Consider the following 6,587-nt stretch of genomic DNA (forward strand, 5'->3'; position numbering starts at 1 on the left):
TAATTTAAGTCTGAATTTGGCAATAAGGAGTTCATGATCTGAGCCACAGTCAGCTCTTGGTCTTGTTTTTGCTGACTGTATAGAGCTTCTCCATGTTTGGCTGCAAAGAATATAATCAATCTGGTTTCAGTGTTGAGCATCTGGTGATGTCCATGTGTAGAGTCTCCTCTTGTGTTTTTGGAAGAGGGTGTTTGCTATGACCAGTGTGTTCTGTTGGCCAAACTCTATTAGCCTTTGCCTTGCTTCATTCTGTATTCCAAGGCCAAATTTGCCTGTTACTCCAATTTGCCTGTTTCTCCAGGTGTTTCTTGACTTCCTACTTTTTCATATTGGGAAGCCCATATTAGTCTGTAATTTTATTATTTTTTGGTAATGTCTTTTTTGATATCAGGCTAATTCTGGCTTTATAGAATGACATTTTTTAAACTTAAGTGACCTGACCTTTATAAGTAAAGATGATTTGGAATGGGAAGAAGACAAAACATGGAAGAGGAAATGAGTGGCTTAGTGCAAAAATCTTTATTTTGTTTTTCCTTTACCCAAACTCCTTCCCTCTCCTTTCCCCATACTACACCGCAGTCTTTGGTCTTTTTTACTTTTTTTTTTAATGGAGTAGTATTCATTTACAAGATTGTGTTAATTTCTGCTATATAACAATGTGAATCAGCCATAAAGTGAAGTCGCTCAGTCGTTTCTGACTCTTTGTGACCCCATGGACTGTACCCACCAGGCTCCTTCGTCCATGGGATTCTCCAGGCAAGAACACTGGAGTGGGTTGCTATTTCCTTCTCCAAGGGAATCTTCCTGACCCAGGGATCGATCCCAGGTCTCCCACATTGCAGACAGATGCTTTAACTTCTGAGCCACCAGGGAAGCCCAGAATCAGCCACAGGTACACATATATTTCCTCCTCTTGTGCTTCCTTCCCATTCCTCTATTTCACCTTCTAGGTCAACACAGAGCACCATGCTGAGATCCCTGTGTTCTAGAGCAGCTTCACACTAACTATTTTACACATGGTAGTGTATATATGTCAACACTACACTCTCAATTCATCCCACCCTCCCTTTCTCGCCATATGTCCACATCCACCTCTACATCTGCACCTCTGTTACTGAATTTTCAGTTCATCCCAGTTCAGTTGCTCAGTCATGTCCAACTTGTTGCAACCCCATGACTGAAGCGCAATAGTCTTCCCTGTCCATCTCAACTCCCAGAGGTTCCTCAAACTCATGTCCATTGAGTTGGTGATGTCATCCAACCATTTAATCCTCTGTTGTCTCCTTCTCCTTAGGCCTTCAGTCTTTTCCAGCACCAAGGTCTTTTCTAATAAGTCAGTTCTTCACATCAGGTGACCAAAGTATTGGAGCTTCAGCTTCAGCATCAATTCTTCCAATGAATATTCAGGACTAACATCTTTTAGGATTGACTGGTTTGACCTCCTTGCAGTCCAAAGGACTCTCAAGAATCTTCTCTAACACCACAGTTCAAAGCATCAATCTTCAGTGCTCAGCTTTCTTTATGGTCCACTCTCACATCCATACATGACAACTGGAAAAATCATAGCTCTGACTAGACGGATTTTTGTTGGCAAAATGTCTCTGCTTTTTAATACACTGTCTAGGTTTGCCATAGCTTTACTTCCAAGGAGCAAGCATCTTTTAATTTCATGGTTGCAGTCACCATCTGCAGTGATTTTGGATCCCCCAAAAATAAAGCCTGTCACTGTTTCCATTATATACCCATCTATTTGACATGAAGTGATGGGACTGGATATCATGATCTTAGTTTTTTGAATGTTGAGTTTTAAGCCAGTCTTTTCACTCTCTTCTTTCACTTGTATCAAGAGACTCTTTAGTCCCTCTTCACTATCTGCCATAAGGGTGATATCTGCATATCTGAAGTTACTGATATTTCTCTTGGCATTTTGATGTTAATATATGATGTTTGTTCTTCTTTCTCTAACTTCACTCTGTATGACAGATTATAGGTTCATCCATTTTTATTTTAATATTCAAGGAGGTGGGTCAAAAAAGATCTTGCTATGGCTGATGTCAAAGTGTTTTTCCTGTAAAAGTTTTATAGTTTCTGACTTTACATTTATGTCTTTAACTATTTTGAGTTTATTTTTGTGTATGGTATTGGGCAGTATTTTAATTTCATCCTTTTACATGTAGCTGTTGAGATTTCCCAGCACCACTTATAGAAGAGAATCTTTTCTCCATTGTATATTTTTGCCTTATTTGTTATAGATTAGGTGACCACAGGTACATGGGTTAATTTCTAGACTTTCTATCCTGTACCATTGGTCTAGATTTCTGTTTCTGTGCCATTGCCATACTGTTTTGATTACTGTAGCTTTGTAGTATAGTTTAAAGTTGGGGACGATGATTCCTCCCTTTTCATTTTTTCCCCCTCAAAATTCCATTGCTATTTCTGAGTATTTTGTGTTTCCATACAAATTGTGGGCTTCCCTAGTAGCTCAGTTGGTAAAGAATCTGCCTGCAATGCAGGAGACCCAGGTTCAATCCCTGGGTCAAGAAGATCCCCTGAAGAAGGAAATGGCAAACCACTCCAGCATCTTTTCCTGGAAAACCCCATGGACAGTGGAGCCTGGTGGGCTACAGTCCATCGGGTCACAAATAGTTGGGTATGACTGAGTGACTAACACACACACACACACACACACACACACACAAATTGTCAAATTTTTATTCTAATCCTGTATAGAGTGTCATTGGTAATTTGACACGAATTGCACTGAATCTGTACATTGCTTTGGGTAGTATATTAATTTTCATTATATTGACTCTTCCACTCCAAAACATGATATATTTCTCCATAGGGTTTTTCTCCTCTTTGATTACTTTCATCAGTGTTTCATAGTTTTCTAAGTAGGTAGGTTGATTGAAGAATCCTTACATTCCTGCAGTAAATATCACTTTATCATTTTACATGATCATTTTAACAGGATATTGGATTCTATTTGTTAGTATTTTGATCAGCATTATTGTTCCTATGCCCAGCAGTGGTATTAGTCTGTAATTTTGTTTTTGTGTGTGATATCTTTGTCAGGTTTGGTAACAGGGTGATGGTCACCTTGGATATCAAATTTGGGAACATTCCTCCCTCTGCAGTTTTGTAGAAGAGTTTAAGAATAGGAATTTCTGTAAATATTAGATAGAATTTGCCTGTGAAGTTCATCTGATTCTGGACTTTGTTCTTTGGAAGATTTTTATTTTCAGTTTCAATTTTATTTATTCTGATTAGTCTGTTTACATTTTCTGATTCTTACTGATTCTATCTTAGAACACTGTATCTTTCTAAGAATGTGTCCATTTCTTCCAGGATGTCCATTTTATTGCCATATAGTTGCATGTAGTAGTCTCTTAAGGGGAAGGCAATGGCACCCCAGTCCAGTACTCTTGCCTGGAAAATCCCATAGATGGAGAAGCCTGGTAGGCTGCAGTCCATGGGGTCGCTAATAGTCAGACACGACTGAACGACTTCACTTTCACTTTTCACTTCCATGCATTGGAGAAGGAAATGGCAACCCACTCAAGTGTTCTTGCTTGGAGGATCCCAGGGACGGGGGAGCCTGGTAGGCTGCTGTCTATGGGGTCACACACAGTTGGACATGACTGAAGCAAGTTAGCAGCAGCAGCAGCAGTAGTCTCTTATGATCCTTCATATTTCTACAGTATCAGTTGGGATTTCTCCATTTTCATTTCTAATTTTATTAGAGTCTTCTCTCTTGTTTTCTTAAGAAATCTGACTAAAGTTTAATCAATTTTGTTTATCAAATAACTAACTTTTATTTTTACTGTTATTCACTATTGTTAACTTTGTTTCTATTTCATTTATTTCTGCTGTGATCTTCATGATTTATTTTCCTCTACTGAGTTTGAATTTTCTTTGTTTTCCTTTCTCTAGTTGCTTTAGGTGTAAGATTAGACTTTATTTTAATTTTTTCTTGCTTGTTGAGGTTAGATTGAATTGCTGTAAACTTTCCTTTTAGAATCGCTTTTGGTGTATCCAATAGGTTTGGGATCATCGTGTTTTCATTATAATTTACTTCCATGTGCATTTAAAAAATTTATTCTTTAACTTCTGAAGTGATCACTTGGTTATTTAGCAGCACATTGTTTATTCTCCATGTGCTTGTGTGTGTGTGTGTGTGTTTTTTTTTTTTGATAGTTGCTTCTTTTCCTGTAATTGTTTTCTAATCTCAAAGTGTTATGGTCAGAAAAGATGTTTGATACAATTTCAGTTTTCATAAATTTTCCAAGGCTTGATTTGTAACCTAAGATGTGGTCTTACCTGGAGACTGTTCCATGTGCACGTGAGAACAAAGTTGATTCTACTGTTTTCAGGTGGAATATCCTATAAATATCAGTTAAATCCATCTCGCTACTGTATTATTTAAAGGTTGCATTTCTTTATTTATTTTCCTCCTGGATGATCTGTCCACTGATGTAAGTGGGATGATATAGACACTGACTATTATTGTATTGCTATCAATTTATCTTTTATTGCTGTTAGCATTTAACTTATGTATGCTCCTATGTTGGGTGCATAAATATTTATAATTGTTATGACTTCTTGAATTGATCCCTTGATCATTGGGTAGTGTTCTTCCTTATCTCTCTTAAGTTTTTATTTTAGAGTCTATTCTATCTAGTACTCTTGCTTGGAAAATTCCATGGACGGAGGTGCCTGGTAGGGTACAGTGCATGGGGTCACAAAGAGTTGGACACGACTGAGTGACTTCACTTATTCCATCTAATATGAGTTTTGCTACTCCAGCTTCCTTTTGATTTCCATTTGCATGAAATAATTTTTCCATCTCCTCACTTTGTCTGTATGTGTCAGGTCTTGCTTTTGTATCCTTTCAGTCACTCTATCTTTTGGTTGGAGCATTCAATCCATTTGCATTTAAGGTAATTATCAATGTGTGTTCCTATTGGAATTTTCTTAAGTGTTTTGTGTTTGTGTTCGTTGGTCTTTTTCTTCTCTTGTGCTTTCTGCCTAGAGAAGTTCCTTTCGTATTTTTTGTAAGGCTGATTTGGTGGTACTGAATTCTCTTAGGTTTTGCATTTCTGTCCAATCTGAATGAGATCCTTACTGGTAGAGTAGTCTTGGTTGTATGTTTTCCCCTTTCATTCCTTTAAATATAGACTGTCATTCCCTTATGAACTACAGAATTTCTGTTGAAAAGCAGCTGATAGCCTAATCAGGGTTCCCTTTTATGTTATTTTTGTTTTTCCCTTGCTGCTTTTAATATTTTTTCTCGGTATTTAATTTCTGTTAGTCTGATTAATATCTGTCTTGGTGTCTTTCTCCAAGGGTTTATTCTGTATGGGAATCTATGTGTTTCCTGTACATGGGTGGCTATTTCCTTTCCCATGTTAATGAAGTTTTTGACTATAATCTCTTCAAATATTTTCTCAGATCCTTTCTCTTTTTCTTCTTCTTCTGGGACCCCTATATTGATTATTGATAGATTCAATATTGTCTCAATGATCTCTGAGATTATCCTCAATTTTTTTTTTCAGTCTACTTTCTTTATTCTGCTCTTTGGGAGTTATTTTCATCATTTTATCTTCCAGCTCACTTATTCATTTTTCTGCCTCAATTATTCTGCTATTGCCTTCTTACAGTATTTTAAAATTTCTGTTACTGCATGCATCACTCTGTTTATTATTTAGTTCTTCTAGATCCTTGTTAAATGTTTCTCACATTTTCTAAATTCTATTTTTAAGATTTTTGATCATCTTAACTATCATTACTCTAAATTCTTTTTCAGATAGGTTACAATTTCCTCTTCATTTATTCAGTCTTGTAGAGTTTATTTATTTATTGTTCTTTCATCTGTAACATATATATTTTTTTCATCTCATTTTCTTTTCTTTTTTGTCCTGATGGGTGGACTGTATTCCTGTCTTACTAATAGTTTGGCCCGAAGTTTAGAGCAATGGAGTTTGCAGGCAGTTGGGGAGAGCTGGGTATTGTGTTGCAAGGTGGACCTCTGGTATACCACATTGTGATTAGTATTCCTTTGGGCTTGAGTTTCTCTCTTAGTGCAGGAGTTCAAATCCAACACTCCCACCAGAGGAACTCAGTCCTGATATGCAGCCAATGAACTGAAATCCCAAAACCCGTGGGATGCAACAAAAAAAAAGAACAACAACAACAAAAAAAAGGTTTAGATCAATCAGATCAGATCAGTTGCTCAGTCATGTCCGACTCTTTGCGACACCATGAATCGCAGCACGCCAGGCCTCCCGGTCCATCAACAACTCCTGGAGTTCACTCAGGCTCACGTCCATTGAGTCAGTGATGCCATCCAGCCATCTCATCCTCTGTCGTCCCCTTCTCCTCCTGCCCCCAATCCCTCCCACCATCAGAGTATTTTCCAATGAGTCAACACTTCGCATGAGGTGGCCAAAATACTGGAGTTTCAGCTTTAGCATCATTCCTTCCAAAGAAATCCCAGGGCTGATCTCCTTCAGAATGGACTGGTTGGATCTCCTTGCAGTCCAAGGGACTCTCAAGACTCTTCTCCAACACCACAGTTCAAAAGCCTC

Source organism: Bison bison, unplaced genomic scaffold (assembly GCF_000754665.1).
Source record: "Bison bison bison isolate TAMUID 2011002044 unplaced genomic scaffold, Bison_UMD1.0 scf7180017864481, whole genome shotgun sequence".
NCBI classification, from domain to species: Eukaryota; Metazoa; Chordata; class Mammalia; order Artiodactyla; family Bovidae; genus Bison; species Bison bison.